Source organism: Lipotes vexillifer, unplaced genomic scaffold, assembly GCF_000442215.2.
Source record: "Lipotes vexillifer unplaced genomic scaffold, Lipotes_vexillifer_v1.1 scaffold1117, whole genome shotgun sequence".
Taxonomy (NCBI): Eukaryota; Metazoa; Chordata; class Mammalia; order Artiodactyla; family Lipotidae; genus Lipotes; species Lipotes vexillifer.
In genome coordinates this window covers 1,196,648-1,216,396 of record NW_006778824.1, presented here as the reverse complement: position 1 = coordinate 1,216,396, position 19,749 = coordinate 1,196,648, and the positions used below count along the sequence as shown (strand labels likewise).

The window sequence follows — 19,749 nt, the reverse complement described above, 5'->3', positions numbered from 1 at the left end:
TCTTGGAGGCTGATCTGGACCGTGGGCTCCTGTGAGCTGGGGATCCCGTTCAGGGCAGATGCCACATCTGTTTGGTTTTCCCTGCTCCTTAGTTTCCAGACAGTCAAACCAGATGTGAAATGGGTGGCGATGTTACGTTTCTACTCAGACCCCGAAACAGCCCTGTTCAGCACAGGATTGGGAAAGTCCAGGACTCGGGCCACAGCGACGGTACCTCTTTTTGAGGCTGTGTCATCCCCAGTCTTCCTCCTTCGAGTAGGTGCATTTTCTGCCTCAGAGGCGCCAGCTGTGGGTCCCGCACCCCATGGCCGGCTATGCTTCAGAGCCCCAGGCCCATGTGCTGCCCGCCCTGCCCCCACCCTCCGCAGGCCTGCCCTGTCGGGTGCTCGCGAGGCCCTTGGGCGCTGGGCTGGCACTCGCCGCCCCTTAGACACCTCAGGCGGACACCTGAGAACAGACTCGTGGTTGTCGCTTTCCACGCGGCACAGCTGACAGGTGGTGGACGGGGGTAGTCGTGGGAAACCACACCAGAGCCACAGAGGATGGGGTCAAGGGCAGCCCGGCTCAAAGCGAAGCCCAGTCCCGGCGGAGGGAAGGCGTTCCACACTGGGGCTTCTGTCGCACTCAGGATGGAGGCTGGGACTCGACAGGGAGGTCCGGAAGGTTCAAGGCCGAGAGACCTTGTGGGTTCAGGTAACCTTCATGCAATGTGGGCTGGTGATTTTGAGGCTGCAGCTGCCCCCGTCAGCAGCTCCCTGCTAGGTGAGCGTTATCCCACCCCAAGTGGCGTTTTCCGTGCCCTGTGAGCTGACGTACAGTCTCTCTGAGCTGCTGCCTTTCCTAGAACTCTGCCTCCCTGGTGGTTGATTGACCCAGTATGACTTTGGCTTTGAAGAACCACCCGGGCCTTCCTGCCTGGGAGAACGCTGTGTGTGCATCCGCCAGTAGTGGGCGGTGGGCACTGGGGCAGGGGGACAAGGCCGGGGGAGGAAGCTGGTGGTCTGGAGGGGCGTGTGTCAGCATCATGCTGCTGGGTGTCACCTGAGCTCCGGCACTCCCTCTGGATGATGGGGGTGGGTCGGAACAGGAAGGGTGTTGGAACCCGTCACATTCATGCTGAGGTCCCCCCAGACAGACCTTTCTGTAGGTCGTTTGTCTTCTGGAGATGGACACCGTTCAGGAAGAGTGGGACTATTTGTAAAGCACAGAGGGGCGCTGCCACGGTTTTGCACGTTTAGTCTGAGGTTCATCTGAGGGCAGGCCCCCTGGTGTTGTAGCTGATGCATGCATTTCAGAGTTTTATTAAAAAGCAGAATTGGCTTGTACTGTGCTCTGATCTCAGGGCAGAAAAGGCAGAACCCAAGGCCAGAAGGACCTTCTGGCGGCGTTTACCAGACAGGGAGGCAGGGACTCTGGGTGGTTCACCAAGCCCATTGCCGCCACTTCTCCACGTGGGCCTCTGTGGGATCAGGCCCCACGGGACACGGGGGTGGGGGGACAGCCTCAGCCAGTTGGAGTCTGACCCAACTGGAGAGTCCACAGCCTGCCCAGCGCCCTAGAGAGGGACCTGGCAAGCCGCCGACGGCCCACTGATGATGTGCCATTGTAGTGCGTCCGCTCGCCCCCCGTGGGTGTATCCACCCAGAATCGCCTGTGTCTAAACAGGGCTGTCATCCCCTGAAAGTGCTTCTTACTGCCCTACTGCTTTTTAAACTCTTTCGACCATTGATTCCCATGCATCGCCTCTGCTCTGCAAAGCAGAGCTGCCTAGCCTAGAAGACCTTCCACTGACTTTCATTCCTTCATTCATTTATTGTTATTTTCCTGTTCGTCCAAAGGAAGGGGAACCCAGCTCTGAAACTGGCCTTAGCACCTACCTTTTCACATTTTCAGTGATGTTAGTTTAATTTAAGAAGAGCCCCAGAGCCCCACGCGGGCTTCCTCATCGTGGTGGTGTCATGGCTCAGAAACACAGGCACCAGGTCCACAGCTTCCACTGACGAGGGAGGAGTGGTTTCCTCCCCCTCCGGGGAGCCCCCAGGCCACCCAGCATCCGCCCCGGCACAAGCCTGAGCCGCTGCTCAGGGCCCTGGTGGGACAGTGATGCCTTCTGAGCTCCAGAAGGCCATCAGCTGTGTTTTCTTTACGAAACAGGCTTTGTGGTTTTGTTTAGTTTTTTTGTTTGTTTGTTTTTTAATTTTATGTATTTATTTATTTATTTTTGGCTGTGTTGGGTCTTCGTTTCTGCGCGAGGGCTTTTCTCTAGTTGTGGCGAGCGGGGGCCACTCTTCATCGCAGTGCGAGGGCCTCTCACTGTCGCGGCCTCTCTTGTTGCGGAGCACAGGCTCCAGGCGCGCAGGCTCAGTAATTATGGCTCATGGGCCCAGGTCCTCCGCGGCATGTGGGATCTTCCCAGACCAGGGCTCGAACCCGTGTCCCCTGCATTGGCAGGCAGATTCTCAACCACTGCACCACCAGGGAAGCCCTGTGGTTTTGTTTTTTAATATTTATTTCTTTATTTGGTTGCACCGGGTCCGAGTTGCAGCAGGCAGGCTCCTTAGTTGTGGCTCGCCTGCTCCTTAGTTGCAGCACGCGGGCTCCTTAGTTGTGGCCCAGGCCCCCTGCATTGGGAGCTTAGAGTCATATCCACTGTGCCACCAATGGGTAAGTCCCTGTGAAACAGTTTTGTTTTGTTTTTTTTAATTTCATAAAACCAATACATTCTCATTATGGGAACTTTAAAAATATCTAGAAAAGAAAAAAGATAAAAAACAATCACATTCTTCCAAGGTAAATTATTACCCACAAGGCAAATTATTAAAATTTTGGAATATCTTCCTTTTCCTTTTTTCTGTTTTTTTTTACATTTTTATGATCATCCTATCAATTACAGTTTTGTCTTCTGTCTCTACCCCTTACATGAGATACTCATTTTCCCTTTTAGAATAATTCTTATTAAGCATGATATTTCCTTGTGCAGCAGCTTAATTCATAGGTATTGAGGTTCTTTTCAGGTTTTCACTATTATAAATAACATAGCATTGAACATTTCTGAGCGTAAAGTTTTCTCTGTATTTAGAATGACCTCTTTGGGATAGAATCCGAGATATGAAATTCCGAGGTTAAAAGTTAGCAGCACTTTTAAGATTTAAAATTTCATATCATCATATTGCTTTCCAAAAGAACCATACCAGTTAACCTGTCTCATCAGTGATACCAAAACCACCAATTAGCATATTATGTATGGCTTTGAAACTTCTTTTTTTAATGGTTAAATAGGGTAAGCTTTGACATGTATATGCCTGCCAAGCTGTCTCCACAGTCAAGATGGTGAACATGACCATCACAGCTGAAGTTTTCTTTCGTCTTTGCATCCCTTCCTTCTTACTCCCCCTAACAACGCACCATGTCGCCAGGCAACCACTGATCTGCTTCTGTCATTATAGACTAGTTTATATTTTCTGGAATTGCATTTAAATGCAATCATATAGTATGTTTCTATTTAGATCTAACCTTTTCCACTCCGCATAATTGTTTTGAGATTTATTGTTGCATGTATCACTAGTTTATTATTATTATTATTATTGCTGAGCAGTATTCCACTGTATGGATGTACCCTAGTTTGGCGCCTGGATTTTGGGTTGCTTCCACATTTTTCTATTACAAAGGAAGCTACTAGGAGCATTCCTGTGCAAATCTCTGTACAGACACATGCTTCCACTCCCCTTGGGCAGACACCCAGGCTGGATGATATTGTAGGTGTGTGTTTAACTTTTTAAGAAACTACCAAAGTGTTATCCAAAGTGGTTGAACCATTTGCATTCCCACCAGCATGTCTGAGAGGTCCCAGTCTCCCTCACCCTCGCCAACACTTGGTGTGGGCAGGCTCCTTGTTTTAGCCATTCCAATAGGTGTGCAGTGGTCTTCTCTCTGTCTCTCTTTTTCTCCTAATCAGTCTTTGCAGAGATTGGTCAGTATTATTATTTTCAAAAAACCTTTCATTAATTTCTTCTCTTGTGTATCTGTCTTCAAATTTATTGATTTCTACAAACACCCTTATTATTTCTATTCTGCTTACTTTGCATTTACTTTATTGTAATTTTTCTATGTTTTTAAAATGGAAGTGTACACTAGGATTAGATTATGATTGGAGATAGTTATTATTTTCTAATACAAGCATTTACTGTCATAATTTTTCTCTTTTACCACTTTAGTTGTGTCCAAAATGTTTTGATATATCATGTTTTTATTTTCATTCAGTTCAAAATATTTTTCTAATTTCCTTCTAATTTCTTCTTTCACCTATGGGTTATTTAGAAGTGTGTTTTTAAAATTTCCAAGTATTTAAATTTTTCCTTGATACGTTTGTATTATATATTTCTAGTTCAATTTCTTTGGGGCTACTTTGAATCATTTCAGTTATTTTAGCTTTGTTGAGATTTGTTTTATTGCCCTGTCTGTAGTTTGTCTGGATGAATGCTTTATGTGTACTTGAAAGCAATACATATTCTGCTCTTGGTGGGTAGTGTATCCTACTGTGTGAGGGACTGCCAGACTGTTTGCCAAAGCAGCTGAACTATTGTACATTCCCACCAACAGTACACAAGGGCTCCGATTTATCCGCATCTTCACCAGGACTTATTATTTTCTGTTTTGTGTTGTTTGCTCTTGGGTTTTTTTTTTAAATTTATTTATTTTATTTATTTTATTTTTGACTGCACTGGGTCTTTGTTGCTGCGCGTAGGCTTTCTCTAGTTGCAGCGAGCAGGGGCTACTCTTCGTTGCGGTGCGCGAGCTTCTCGTTGTGGTGGCTTCTCTAAGCGCCCGGGCTCAGTAGTTGTGGCTCACGGGCTCAGCAGTTGTGGCTCGTGGGCTCTAGAGCACAGGCTCAGTAGTTGTGGCACACAGGCTTAGTTGCACCGTGGCACATGGGATCTTCCCGGACCAGGGCTCACACCCATGTCCCCTGCATTGGCAGGCAGATTCTTAACCAACACTCCACCAGGGAAGTCCCATGTTTTATTAATTTTGAACAATCCTCTGTCATTTTGTTTCTTTATACATTTTTTTCACCTGTTCTCTGTCCCTGTTTACTCTGTGACCCCACCTGTACGTATGTTAGGCTGCTTGATATTGCCTGACAGTTTTAGAGACTGTTCTGTTTTATTTTCTCTTTCTGTGCTTCATACTGGATACTCTGCATTGGCCTATCTTCGTGTTCACTGAGTCTTTTCCTCAGTGCTGTCAGTTCCACTGATGAGCCAGTCAAAGAATCCTTCACCTCCGAAAGCATGTTTATTATTACTTATGTGTCCATTTGAGCCTTTCTTATAGTTTCCATTTCTCTGCTGTAATTCTCCATCTTTTCATCCACGTTGTCCACCTTTTCCACTAGATGCTTCAACATAAGAATTGGAGTTACTTAAATTTTCTGTCTGGCAGTTGCAGCAACTTAGCATCTCTGCATCTATTTCTGCTGAGTTATTTGTTGACAGTGGGTTGTTTTCCTTGCTTTTTTCTGAGTCTCATAATTTTTGATTAAATGTCAGACATTGTCTGTGGAAGAACAGTGGGGGCTGAGGGAAAAAATATCATGCCCAGAAATGGGCGCGTCTCTTCTTGGGTTAGGGTGTGGGTTTGAGGCAACCCAGGCAGGAGCGGGTGGGTCAGGGTGTGCTGTTTCCATTGTTACCCTCCAGCCGGTTGTGGCCTCGTGCTGTGTGCGGTGTGGTGCCCGGGGATTGGAGGGGTTATTCTACGTTCCCACTCCACGCTTAGCTTTTGATGCTCTGCACACCTACACCACAGAAGGGTCTCTTTCTGCACCCTGGCCCCTCAGCCAGCACTGGACTGCTGTTGCTTGTACCCAGTGCAAGCTTGTTTGGGGGAGGGGTGTCTTCATTCTTCTGGTCCAGCCTTAGAGGAATCAAGGCCCATGTGCCTGAACTTGAGAGGCATCTTCTCAGCCTTCCCACCCCTTCCCCCAACCGCCGAGCTCTGCTTTGTGTCACTGCAGGATCCTGAGCCCCAGGGCCTCCCTCTCCTTCCCCAGGAGCAGGTGTTTTTGGCTTCCACTCTTACCCTGGAGGCAGGGGTCTTCTCCTAGTTCCCGGCAGAAGGGAAGGACGGGCTTTCCTCTCACCCTCTCCCCGTGACCCTGAGGACAAGCGGGTTTGCTGCTCTTCTCCCAGTGGCTTAAGGCTTCTGCTCTGCGTGGAACAGGGGCCTGGAATTGGGGAGTGTCTGGTTCCCTCCCAGCGGCAGCCACCTGCTCCTGCATCCTGCACCACGGGGTCAGGGTCGGGGGGCGGGGGAGCGGAACCCCTCCAGCCTCCGTCCTGCCCTCGGCCTTGCTCAGATTTGGGCCCCAGCAATGCCACACTGATGAGCCCACCCACATTCAGCCCTTGGAAACGTGTTGAAATTGGAGCTGATTTCTTCTTCCCCGTGATCTCTGCCAGAGGTAAACCAGCTCAGGTGCCTCTGTTCCCTTGGATGGGCTTCTCACCGTCTGGTTCTCTTGGGACCTAAATTTTTCTGGGCCCAAAGAAAGATATGGTTTGGTAGATTATGTGGTGGCTGTTTCTCATTTTCAGGATGGGAGGAACATTCTCTCGTGATTTTCTACAGCTTAAGCAGAGCAAGTTTTCTCATATGTTTTTAAAATCGCTTTTCTTTCCTTTTTTGCAAATTCTCTCTTTTGATAGTTACCTGTTTATCTTGTGACTTAGTGTTGCTATGGAGTTTCACAATCTCCTAATAGAGTAAAGACACTAGCTTTTTTGTTGTATTCACTGCAAATATCGTTTCAGCTTGTTTTTAGCTTCTTAATTGCATCACACTGGTAATAAAGAGATGTGAAATTTTAATGCAGTGGAATCTATTGATCTTTCCTTGTGTGAATTCCTTTTATCTTCTTTAAGCCTAGAAAATCCTCTCTCCAGAGCTTTGAGAAACGCTCCTTTCTACTCTCCCCACTAGTTTTAATGATTTGATTTTTCACCCTTAATTCTCTTAATCCATTTAGAATTTTATGTTAGAAAGTCAGTATTCCGTAGATTTATTGCCCTTTCAGCTAATCATCCCGGCACTTGCGAATGATCCTCTTCCCCTTGTCGCTGAATATAATGAATTCTATTCTTTTTTTCTTTTTTTTTTTTTTGCGGTACGCGGGCCAAAATTGCAGCAAACTGCCAAGCCACCCTGGGATTGCCTGCCTTTGAAGGTTTTTGTTTGTTTGTTTTGTTTTGTTTCTGCGGTACGCGGGCCTCTCACCGCTGTGGCCTCTCCCGCCGCCGAGCACAGGCTCCGGACGCGCAGGCGCAGCGGCCATGGCTCACGGGCCCAGCCGCTCCGCGGCATGTGGGATCCTCCCGGACCCGGGCGCGAACCCGCGTCCCCCGCATCGGCAGGCGGACTGTCAGCCACTGCGCCACCAGGGAAGCCCCCCAATGTATTCTATTCTTGCATGTAACATAGGGCCTATTTCTGAACCACGAAATCTTTTTCAGTCACCTGGCTGTTCATGAGATCGGGTTTTTTTTCTTCTAAGTAAAATTACATGCTTAGACGAAAGAAATTATTTTTCTGTTAGAAAAACGTTTGCCATGTCTCTCCCAGGCCCACATGTCAAACTGCTCTCAGGGCAGCTTGGTCAGCAGCCTCGGAGTGTGGTGGAGAGGACTCGCTCCTCTCGCTGCTGGAACTGTGCAGCCCGCTGCCGGGCCTCCGTGGAGACCGACATGTAACATGGCCACCGAGTTGCCGTGTGGCCCGAGCTGCCCATCGTGACCTCGGTGTCGTCCAGCCCTCCAGGCCGTCAGGTTAGGTGTGCACAGTGGTTCTCAGTCCTCACGGGGACATCGGCCCGAGGGGCCGGGGATGCAGGGCAGTTGCAGGAGGACGTGGCCCGAATGCCTGCAGTCTCAGCCGGCCACACCGCATGCTCCCTCCCCGCTCACATGGTCGCCTCAGGGAGTGGGGGGGACTTCCTTGTGACCAGGGGACAGAGGAAGAGAGGGCGCGGGCCTGGTGCACCGGTGGTTCTGCCGAAAGTGGACACTGCAGCCCTTCAGCCCCTTGGGGACTAGTATGTGTTGATTTTCTGTTGCCCCCCCAAACAGACGCCACAACCAGCCGGGGAAAGCAGCACCAACGTGCTGTGTTATCTGGGTCAGAGTCCTCGGCGGGGGAGGGGGCGGCAGGGCGTTAAGCCGGAGTGCAGCTGGTGGCTCCCCTGCGGCCTGGGGCCGCTTCCCTGCTCACTCGGTTTGTTGGTAGAATTCACTTCCTTGTTGTCCTGGGACCCACGTCCCTGTCCTCTTGTGCTGTGTGACCTGAGGCCACTCTGAGCCCCTCGAGGCCGTGTCCGCCCTGGCTGGGGTTGCTTTCTCCGCCTCAGGGCCAGCAACGTGGCCTAGTCTTCCTCAGGTCAGTCTCCTGACCTCAGCTGGGAAAGGCTCTCTGCCTTTAGGACTCATGTGGTTAGCTGCGGCCGCAGGGATGATCGGGCAATCGCCTCATCTCAGAGTCCTTCACCTTCACCTCGCTGCTGGCAAAACCCCTTCTGCCGTGGAAGGTGACGTGTTCCCGGGATCCGGGATTATGACGTGGACAGTGTCAGGACGTTATCTGCCTCTCACGCTGGGTGCCCACAGCTTAACCACGACCCTCTTCCGCAAATGAATACAGTCTGTTTTGCTGGGACGAATAGTCATGTTTCTAAGAAATCTTATATTTAAGGAACAAAAATAGGCAAATAAATAGTTTTCATGGATAAAATGTCAGGGAGCTGAAACTTTCGGGTTTACAATAACAATGTCAGTTTTCTACAAAAATCTCACTAGTGACTGGACTCTGTAACTGTAAGTGTATTTTGTTACTGATACACAGTATATACTCGTTGATCAAGAGAGACAAAACTAAACCTGAATTTCCGGAGCAGCTTCTAAGCAAAGGGAGCTTGTGTCCATAGCAGGAGGTTCCGGGACCTTCTGGGTACGTTGCAGTTGGCTCGGCAGCTGCCGAGTGAACGAAGCAACAGCACCTCCTGAGAGCTGGGTGGGGCATGGGGCGCCCGGTCTGCGAGTGATGCTGGTTCCCAGGCAGCCTGACCACCGCACACACCTCAGCTTCCTGTTTTCCAACTCCTGCTGTGGGAGAGAGCACATCATTAATTGGGTGTTGTAGACGCTATTCTGAGCAAGTTTCCTTTTTTTCCCCTAAAGAGCTATTTTAGGAGTAAAACGCCTCTGGTTCGGGGCAGAGCTGTCCTCTCTCTGCCTGCAGTGACACGGCGGGTCCCCCTGGGCTGCCGTCAGGACCGCCCTGGCCCCTTGCTCAGTGTCATACCCACCCCCCATGCATCTACGGACACACGTGCATCTTTCTCATAACCTCTGACAGAGAACACTGCTTACCAGCCACCGTGGCATTTCCCCTAAATTATATCGTGAGCCGTGCTCCGTGGACGAAGGGTTCCTGAATTCCTCTTCCGGCAGCTACGGAGTAACTGGTAGTCAGCTTGTTCTGCTACCAGAAAATACCTCTAAACCGCACGGAGAGTGAGCCAGGCGCTACCCTGCGGCCAGAGCAGAACTTAGACGGGAGACACGGGGCGCCCCGGGTGACGCCCCGTCCTCTGACTGGCGCTTTCCCACGGAGGGAACGGGAGTCTGGGTGAGGGAGAGGACTCACCGTGTCGCCGTCTCACTGTGACCACAAGGCCAAGCCCGTCGTCCTGTCCACGGCCTCTGGGCATCCTCGGTGTGAGGTGCTTGTCCACATCTCTGCCCGCTTCCCACCGGGTGGTCCGTCTTTATCTAGTTGGTTTGTCAGAGTTCTTCCCGTGCTCTGGACAGTCCTCGGTGAGCGGGTGTTTAGACGTCTTCTCTGAGCCTGTGGTTTGCCATTTCACTCTCCTTTGTCCTTGGTACAGTCCCAGCTACCCAGTTTTCCTTTATGGGCAGTGCTGTTTGTGTCCTGATAAGAAATCTGTGCATTTCCAAGGTCATGAAGCCCCACTAGGTTTTCCTCTAGAGGATGACTGTTTCCCCTCTCGTGTTTATTTCTGCAGCCCGTGGGAAAGTGATATGTTGTCTGCAGTGTGAGGTAGGGGCTGCGTAGACCCGCTGTGGGCGCCCAGGCAGCAGAAGGGCCATCCTCCCCCGGCCATCGTGGTGTCCCTTCGTCACACGGGTGACGGTACCCGTGTTGGCCCCGCCCAGCTCTGCCCCTTTGACCACAGTCTGTTCTTGTCCCACTGACACCTCCCATCTTTATTCAGACCCTCAGAAGGTCCAGTCCTGGTAGAGTGTGCATCCTCCAGGTCTGCCTCCATCTCCAGCTGCCTCAGTGGCCCTTGACCCTGCCCTTCCACACAGCATAGGACCAGCTGGGGCAGGGCACGTGGGTCAGAAAGGCCTTCTGTGCGACTCACAGCCCTGGGAGCTGGCCGCTAGCTTGTGAAGGCATCTCAGTGGTGATGAGACCCTTCCCTTCCAGGCAGGGGGACCACGTGTCTCTCAGGCAGATACACGGCAGGCCGTACCCCGGTCGTGCGCGAAACAGCATGCCTGATGTTGATTCGTCAGTAAAAAGACATTTCTTTTAGAACAGATAGACCCTCAGCCAGACCTTGGTTGAACTTCAGGAGATGTAGGAAGAGTGTCTTCAGGAAGGAGGACAAAGGAGGCTGCTTTGGTCCATCATTCTGTCTGTCTGTCTGCTCACTCAATCTATCCATCTCTCATCTATCTATCCATCCATCTATCTATCTATCATCTATCTATCTATCATCTATCATCTATCTATCCATCTATCTATCTATCACTTATTTAGATTAGCTGTTTTCCATTCATCTCGGCCACGCCTGTGAGCAGAAACGACCCTGTATGTCAGCAGTCCCCAGGGCTGTGTCTATGAGTGAGGCTCTGCCCTGTCTGGGTCATTCCAGTCCTGGTCTCAAGCCGGGACGCAGGCTCAGAGGCTGGGTCCCAACCGCAGCCAAGACTTCCTGGGGGGTCCCGAGCTGAGCGGCAACCCCAGACCCAGCCACTCTTCTCAACTGGGCCCAGGCATTAACACGCTTGCGGAAACACACCCCAGATACCACACTTTGAACCCTGCGTCTCGGTTCAGTGGCTGGCAGGTTTCAGAGCCAAAGAAGCTGTACGTGAGTACAAAGATGGAAAAAATTAAAGTGTTTCATTTAAACCCTTTCTGTATTGGAGGCAATGAATGCAGTGAGCCAGTGCGGTGAGAACCAGATGGCACTGTGCCAGTGGGAGGTGACGTCCCCCAGCCTGGGTTTCCGGGTGAGCTGGACTGGGGGGGAAATGCGAGGTTCAGGCCGCGAGGTGCAGCGAGAGGCTCCGGGGTGCCTTCTGTCTCGCCGGCTACCCCCCCAGGCCCACCAGGCCCTCCAGGAGTGGACATCATTCACCAGTGTGCCCCTGCCCTCTCCAAGGCCAGTTCTCCCATCTGTCGTGTGCACTCCCGGTGCCAGGAGGGATTCTGCAGAGGCTTCCTGAGAACCTCCTTTGCTTCCTTGCAGCCCTGACACCCCTTGCGGGGACCTGGCCTTCCCCTCGTGTGCAGCCCGTCCTGGGCTTTCAGAAACTCCTGGGACCCTTTCTGGGACTGTCCAGGATCAGCCCCCGGGGCAGTGTGAGAACGTGAGGCACCAGGCGGGCCCCGAGCGCCTGGATCCTGGGCCTTTTATGCAGCACCTGGGATGCACAAAGGCCCGTTGGTTTGGTTGTGCAGTGGTGGGGACAGTGGTCTTCAAGCAGCAAGATGTGCACCCACTGTGCGCACTTAGAGGGCTTTCCGAGGGGGAGTGTGGGCTGCCCGCAGCTCCCTCTTCATCTCCCCCCGCCCCCCACCGGCTCAACAAAGCCAGGCAGACCCTCCCCTCCCCAGGTGGACAGCTCTTGGGCACCAAACACAGGGAGAAAGGAAAGCTTTAACTAAAGTACTGAGACCACCAGCCTCTTCCAGCTTATTCAGAGATGCGTTTCTAATACAATTTTACTTCTTACACGTAATAATTTATCAGAATTTGTAATTGTGCTATTTGAACCGGTTATACAGCCATAATAATTGCAATGATTACTCAACCTGAAAGATAAGTTTTTATAACCTCAGTGCTGAAGGTCACAGTAAAAAAGCGAAATTTCCATTTATATGCGTTTTCTTGTGCTGTAAAGATGTGATAGGGTGATCAATGAAAGTCCTTCAATCAAAAAAAGGTGTCCCATTGGGGGCAGTATATAACCTTACTCTGTGTGGTTGGTAGAATTCCAAAAACAAGAGGAATAACGTAAAGATTCTACTAAAGAAGAGGTTGTTGACGTGTTTTTAAATCGATGACAGTAGCTTTCCGTCACTGTTCTAGTTTAGACAGCTTTCATTGCTCTCTTTCACGTTCACGAACCCTTTCTTCTGGGATGTATAACATTCTAATGTTAACACCATCCAGTGTGTGTCTCGTCACAGACACGGTGTTTTCACCTCCGTGTTATTGATTTGGATCCTTCAGAATTTATTCCGTGTCTCTTCTTAACCTGCTGCCGTTTCCTCTACCTTCTGGAGCTTGTGGTTTTATCAATACTGTGGCTGTTTTAACATCCTGGCCTTACTAATTCTCACGTCTGCCTCATGTCTGCATTTCTTTCTATTAGTTGTTTTTTTCCCCCCCCTCATTAGGTCCTATTTCCCTACTTCTTGGCATGCCTGGTTTTTGATTGAATGCCAGACATTGTGGTTTTATATTGTTGGGGCTGAATTCTTTGTATTCCTTTAAATATCTGAGCATTGTTCTGGGGCACAGGTGAGCCACCTGGGAAGAGTTTGTTGCTTTTGAGGCTTTCCTTTCAGCTTTTCTGAGTCAGAAACGGAGCAGCTTTCAGCCTCGGCTATTGTGGCTCACTCTTGAGGTCACCCTTCTGGGGTCTGTCTCCGCTGCCTCAGGATCACAAGCCTTGAGGGGAATCTACCAGGCCACGCTGTGCCGTGTGTTGTGGGGAGAGCAGGCCTGGACCAGGCGCTCCTTGGGGGATGTGCTCCCTCTGAACCCCAGTTTCCTCATCTGAAGAACCAGGTATTGGCTGGTGATCCTGAGAGTCTTTCCTGGAAATCTGGTGGTTACACGTCTCCATTTTTATTTTATTTTTAAAATTTTATTTTATTTTTAAAATTTATTTTATTTATTTATTATTTTTGGCTGTGTTGGGTCCTCATTGCTGCACACGGGCTTTCTCTAGTTGTGGTGAACAGGGGCTACTCTTTGTTGCGGTGCGCGGGCTTCTCATCGCGGTGTCTTCTCTTGTTGCGGAGCATGGGCTCTAGGCTCGCAGGCTCAGTAGTTGTGGCTCGCGGGCTCTAGAGCACAAGCTCAGTAGTTGCGGCACACTGGCTCAGTAGTTGTGGCTCGTGGGCTCTAGAGCACAGGCTCAGTAGTTTTGGCGCACGGGCTTAGTCACTCCGCAGCATGTGGGATCCTCCCGGACCAGGGCTCAAACCTGTGTCCCCTGCACTGGCAGGCGGATTCTTAACCACTGCGCCACCAGGGAAGCCCACACGTCTCCATTTTTAAACGTGATTGGGCAGGTGATGGATTTGGTAGAAGCAAAGCTGTGTATAAACCTGGTTCTGTTGTTTTCAAAACTCTTGCGCTGCCACCTGGAAGGCATTTACAGCGCTCAGTAGTTCACTTTATAAAGTCACAGCTGCTGTCAGTTCTTGTGTCTCAGGAGGGACATCCAGGGGTTAATGCCAGGTAAGCCTTCCTCCCTGGACCAAATTAAAGCGCCTTATACAGCACGTGTTTTCCCCCAAGAGCCGTTCACTCAAGTGCGGGGGTGATGACCCTTTCCTCAAACGGGTGGGTGGTTTCTACAATCATTTAATATCATGTCTGTCTTCGATCCTGAGACTTGAGCTGGAAAATTTCAAATCGTGCTTGTGATTTAAATTATAACTGAAATAGTCGTAAATACAAGTCCAAGATTTCCTTCTTTGCTCACAAAGTTGTGGCGGGCCTTCTGCCTCCAGGAAGACAGAGCAGACATGCTTCTCCTGTTCCTCCTGTCAAGACAAGAAAAACTCTGGACATTGGGTCTAAAACAAACATAAGGAGACTCTGAAAGGGGGCGTGAAGGAGGCATCCGGCTAGGGACCTCGAGACCCAGGAAGATACAGCGCGGAGAGCTCTTGGCCTCGTACATTCCGGCACTGGGAGTTGAAGGAGCCAAGTCAGACATACCAACAGGCACAGACAGAAAGAGCCCCAAGAAAAGCCTGCCCTCTCTGGCCAAAGGGCCAGCAGCAGAACAGCCGAGAACAGCCTAGCAACAGACGTCTTACTGAGGAGGATGTACAGATGGCGGATGAGAACATGAAAAGACGTCACCAGTAGTGGTTAGGGAAATGCCAGTGAAAACCACCGTAAGACGTAAACTGTACCAATGTTTTCTTAGGTCAATCTCCCAAGGCAGTAGAAATAAGCAAATGGAGCCTGATCAAACTTACAAACTTTTGCACAGAAAGGGAAACCATAAGCCAAAGGAAAAGACAACCTATGGAATTTGGGAGAAAATGTTTGCGAATGACACGACCGACAAGGGCTTAACTTCCAGAATATACAAACAGCACATACAACTCAATAGCAAAAAACCAAACAACCCAATCGAAAAATGGGCAAAACGCATCTCCCCATACCTGGCAAACAAATGCAGTATTGCCTCACGAATTGATTTGCTTCTCTGAGGTACCCACCAGTGTATCTGGGGAGAAGCTTCGAGGACAAGCTGAGGAGCGGCTGTCCTTCTGTGCGGCTGGAGAGAGTCCACGGAAGAGTCTGGATGTCACGAAGGAGGCAGTGGTTCAGGCAGAGGAAGCGGCTGCCGAGGTTACTAGGAAGCTGGAGAAACAGGAGAAAGGCTTGAGGAAGGAAAACAAAGGGCTGTGGCTGCGATCGCCCTGGCGTCCTCAGAGAACAGCAGTAGGACCCCGGAGGAGTGTGAGGGGACAAGTGAAAGACCCAAAAGGAAGCAAAAGCAAAAGCCCCAGGAGGCTCCTTAGGAGACTGGAATGGAAGACCCATCTGTCTCCTCCAAACCCCCAAAATGAAATCTTTTTCCAAGGAGGAGCTGGTTAGTAGTGATCCTGAAGAGACAGCTGGCAGTGGAAGTCTTACCAAGAGGAAGAAATCTTTCCCCAAAGAGGAACCAGAGAGGGACCCTGAAGAGTCAGGAAACAAGAGGGTCCCCAAGAAAAAGAGGAAATTCTCTTCCAAGGAGGGGCCTCTCAGCAGTGAATCCGAGGAGGCTGCTGCCAGCAAGAAGAGCAGCTCCAGGAAAAAGAAAAAGCTCCGGAAGCTCCTCCAGGAAGATGAGATGGACACTTCCCTAGTGGGGCACAACTTGCAGGGATATTTCCCAACCCATCCCCTACAGCCCAATAAAAATAAAAACAACAACAACAAAACATGGGCAAAAGACCTGAATAGACATTCCTCCAAAGAAGACATACAGATGGCCAATAGGCACATGAAAAGATGCTCAACATCGCTAATTATTAGAGAAATGCAGATCAAAACTACAATGAGATACCACCTCACACGGGTCAGAATGGCCATCATTAAAAAGTCTACAAATAACAAATGCTGGAGAGGGTGTGCAGAAAGAAGGAACCCTCTTACACTGTTGGTGGGAATGTAGATTAGTGTAGCCACTATGGAGAACAGTACGGAGGTTCCTCAGAAAACTGAAAACAGAACTACCATATGATCCAGCAATCCCACTCCTGGGCATATATCCGGACAAAACTATAATTCAAAAAGATACCTGCACCTCTATGTTCATAGCAGCACTATTCACAATAGCCAAGACATGGAAACAACCTAAATGTCCATCAACAGATGAATGGATAAAGAAGATGGGGTACATGTATATAATGGAATACTACTCAGCCATCAAAAAGAATGAAATAATGCCATTTGCAGCAACATGGATGCAACTAGAGATTATCATATTAAGTGAAGTAAGTCAGAAAGAGAAAGACAAATACCATATGATATCACTTATGTGTGGAACCTAAAATATGACACAAATGAACCTATCTACAAAACAGAAACAGACTCACAGACATAGAAAACAGACTTGTGGTTGCCAAGAGGGAAGTGGGTGGGGGAGGGATGGATTGGGAGTTAGGGATTAGCAGATGCAAACTCTTATATGTAGAATGCATAAACAGAAAAGTCCTACTATATAGCACAGGGAACTATATTCAATATCTTTGGATAAACTATGATGAAAAAGAATATAAAAAAAGAATGTAGGGCTTCCCTGGTGGCGCAGTGCTTGAGAGTCCGCCTGCCGATGCAGGAGACGCGGGTTCGTGCCCCGTTTCGGGAAGATCCCACATGCCGCGGAGCGGCTGGGCCCGTGAGCCATGGCCACTGAGCCTGCGCGTCCGGAGCCTGTGCTCCGCAAATGGGAGAGGCCACAACAGTGAGAGGCCCGCATAACGCAAGGAAAAAAAAAAAAAAAAAAAAAAGAATGTATATATACATATATATATATATGTATGTATAACTGAGTCACTTTGCTGTACAGCAGAGATTAACACAACATCGTAAATCAACTATACCTCATTAAAAAAATAAAACCACAATGAGATACCACCTATCGGAATGGCTAAAATCAAAATTAGCAGCAACACCAAATGCTGGCAAGGATGCAGACAAACCAGATCCCTCACATGCTGGTGGCAGGAGTGTCAGATGGTGCAGCCCCTCTGGAAAGCAGTTTGCAGTTTTTTAAGTGACTAAACATTCAACTGTGTACGATCCAGCAATTGTACTTCTAGGCATTTGTATCGGAGAAATGAAGACTTATGTTCACACAACAGTCTGCACATGAATGTTTATGGCAGCCTTATCCGTAATAACCCCAAACTGGAAACGGCCCAGGTGTCCTTCAGTGGGTGAGTGGATAATGTGACCACACTGTGAGTGCTACGTACACAGCAGTAAACACGAATGAACGTGAACCCTACACACACAACTTGGATGGATCTCCAGAATTATGCTGAGTGAAAAAAGGTGATTCCAAAAGGTCACATACTATACGATTTCATTTCTATAACATTCTTGAAATGACAAAATTACAGAAATGGAGAGCAGATTTGTGGTTGCCAGGGGCTAAGGAGGGGATAAAGGTTGGGTTTAAAAGGCAACAGGAGGGATCCTCATGGAGAGAGGGTGTTCCCTAACCTGACATTTCCAAAATCAGTGTCCTGGTCATGATTCTTAGTTTCTCAAGATGCTTCCATGGTGGGAACTGCACTGAGGGCACGTGGGATCTCTCTGTATTAGTTCACATGGCTGCATCTGAATCTACAATCATCTCGAAGTTTATTTAAGAATAAGTCATGGCACCTCTAGGAAAGTTCAGTGTTTTAACTCATTCACAAGTGAGTCAAAACTGCAGCCTTGAATCACACACATCTCCTTCCAACAAAAAGGGAAATGCATTGGATTCAGTTCCGTAAACTGGAAATGATGACTCACCATCAAATTTATAGATAAAAATGTGAGTGTGTTGAGGTCACGGCAAAGATCTTGCGGCTGAACCACGGGCCTTGTGAGAAGAGCTGGCATCTTCTCCACTGGAGGGTCTTATCGTCTGTTGTGGTCACCGTGGTGGGCGCACAGATGTCCCACAGGCCCTGTAGAAGCCCGCCCCGCCCCGCCGATGCCGCCAGCAGGATGCGTGTCCGGTGGGTCGGCCATCTCACCAGGCACGGGTGGCCGCCCGCCTGGAGCCCCGTCTGGCTCTTCCTCTTCTGTGGCCTGTCTTCACAGTAGCCTCCTGCCACGTGAGGGATGCTTGGGCTGAGGAGGGGACTCCTTACCCAGACGCTTCTCTCCCAGAGCTGGATTTCCTACACCTGGTGATGACCAAGAACAGGGTCTCTGCCCACCACATGGACTCCTGGGCACTTCCTCCTCGTGGAGAGCCTGGACCATATTTAATAGGCTTTCTTGGGAGAGTCTCATGCTTTTGGGGGCTTGAGAATCATTTTCTAAAATATCTCTGGGAGGTCGTGTGCCTGGCAGCAGGACAGAGTGGGCAGGGAAAGGGGACCACCCTGGTCCGTTCAGCCCTAACTTCCCGGCCAGGTGGGCCATGCCTGGTTCCTAGCATTCTTCACAGCGGTTCCCACCAGAACCCGGAGGGAGGGTATTGGAAAGTTTCCTTTCCTTCCCTTCGTCCTTTTATCAAACACCACCACCCTATTTTCTACAAGCTCCATTTCCAGTCAGGGTTTGTGCAAGATCAACACACATTTGACTTCTTGGAGAATGTTGCAGTTAGAAATAACGCTTATAACCCAAACCCTCAATAATTCTAATCTCTCTTAGGAGATACATTAAAAACACCGTGCGTGTTTCTAAGGGTCGCTGTCGGTTTAGCACGAGACGAGTCCTTTCTTCACACGTCTGATTTGATTAGCAACAAAAGTCTTGCTGTTACAAGCGAAGGGCATTGCGGCAGAAGTCCACCAATCCCTGACCATTTCCAGGCCGTGTCCAGTAGGATGCATGTCATTCCTGGGAGGAAATGAAGCCAGTCAGATGCTCCTTCCTGTGAATTCGCAGAAAGCCGTCCCCAAACTGGGATGTGTCTGAAGTCGGTGCAGGAAGGGGAGTTGTTTCCGAGCGCAGCGCTGGGCGCACGCCGTGTGGGGTGTGACACCCAGCCTTCCAGGTCAGAGAAGCACACCCGGCGCACCCCTCAGCTGCCCCCAGGCCTGCCGCCGGGCTCGGCCGTTTTTCTCCTGCTTGTACCCTCGGACAGGACGCCTCTGCCTAGGGGACCCAGTGGCCTGACTTGAAGGTTTGCCAGAAAAGTCCCTTTGAGGGGGTGCTGTGCGCGGCCGCCTCTCTGGGCCTTTTGCTGAGCCGAGAAAACCCTGTGCTGGACAGCCGTGTCCTCCTTGGGGTCAGAGCAGGACGGCAGAGGCCTCCTTGCTGGGCGGGGGAGGAGAGAGGCTACTGCCGTGTTTGCTCAGAGCTGTTCCGACCTCAGGACGAGAGAGAGCGCGTGGGTAGGGGCTCAGGGCGCAGGAACTTGGGGCGCTCGACCGAAGGCTGACGTGGCTCGGCTGCCGGTCGTGTCCTGCAGGCACAGGCACTATGGCTGGCGTGGCTGCACTGGGGCTGCTCCGGTCCCTGGTCCCCACGAAGCTTCACGCTGTAGCCTCGTGCGCGCCCCTCGGACTCCTGACCTCTGCCTCTGGCCCCTAGAAAAGTCGATTCAGCCTCACCTCTTTGCCCCGATAGCCCTTCGGAGCACCGTCTCCTGTCCTTCATCTGCGGGAAGGTCCCAGAATGCTCAGGGGTCCGCTGTTCCCAGGGTCGGCGATGGGAGGGCCGGGGTGGAGGCCGTCCGGGCTTCTCGGCTGGACAGCCCTCTGCCGCCACCTGCGCCTGCACCACCCCGCAGCCCCGGGAGCCCGTGCTACTCCCCAGCCCCGCCTCCTTGAGGCCAGGCCCTGCTGGGGGCTTCCCTGCCCTGCCCCATGCTCTCCCTGTTCCGCCCAAGCAAAACTTCTCTTTCTGGAGGTCTCCAGGCGTGGCTCAGAGTCTCTGATCAACACTTACGTCCAGCCTTGCATGTGACCAGTTGATTTCCCTCTCTGGGGGATGTTGATGTTTTCCAAGAAAAATGAATTTTAATG

The 19,749-nt window shown here is 50.4% G+C and overlaps 1 pseudogene; it reads left to right on the top strand.

Moving 5' to 3' along the window:
• Window positions 1-11,234: 11,234 nt before the first annotated feature.
• On the top strand, window positions 11,235-19,351 carry LOC103071372 (nucleolar protein 56-like; annotated as a pseudogene).
• The last annotated feature ends 398 nt before the right edge of the window (window positions 19,352-19,749 follow it).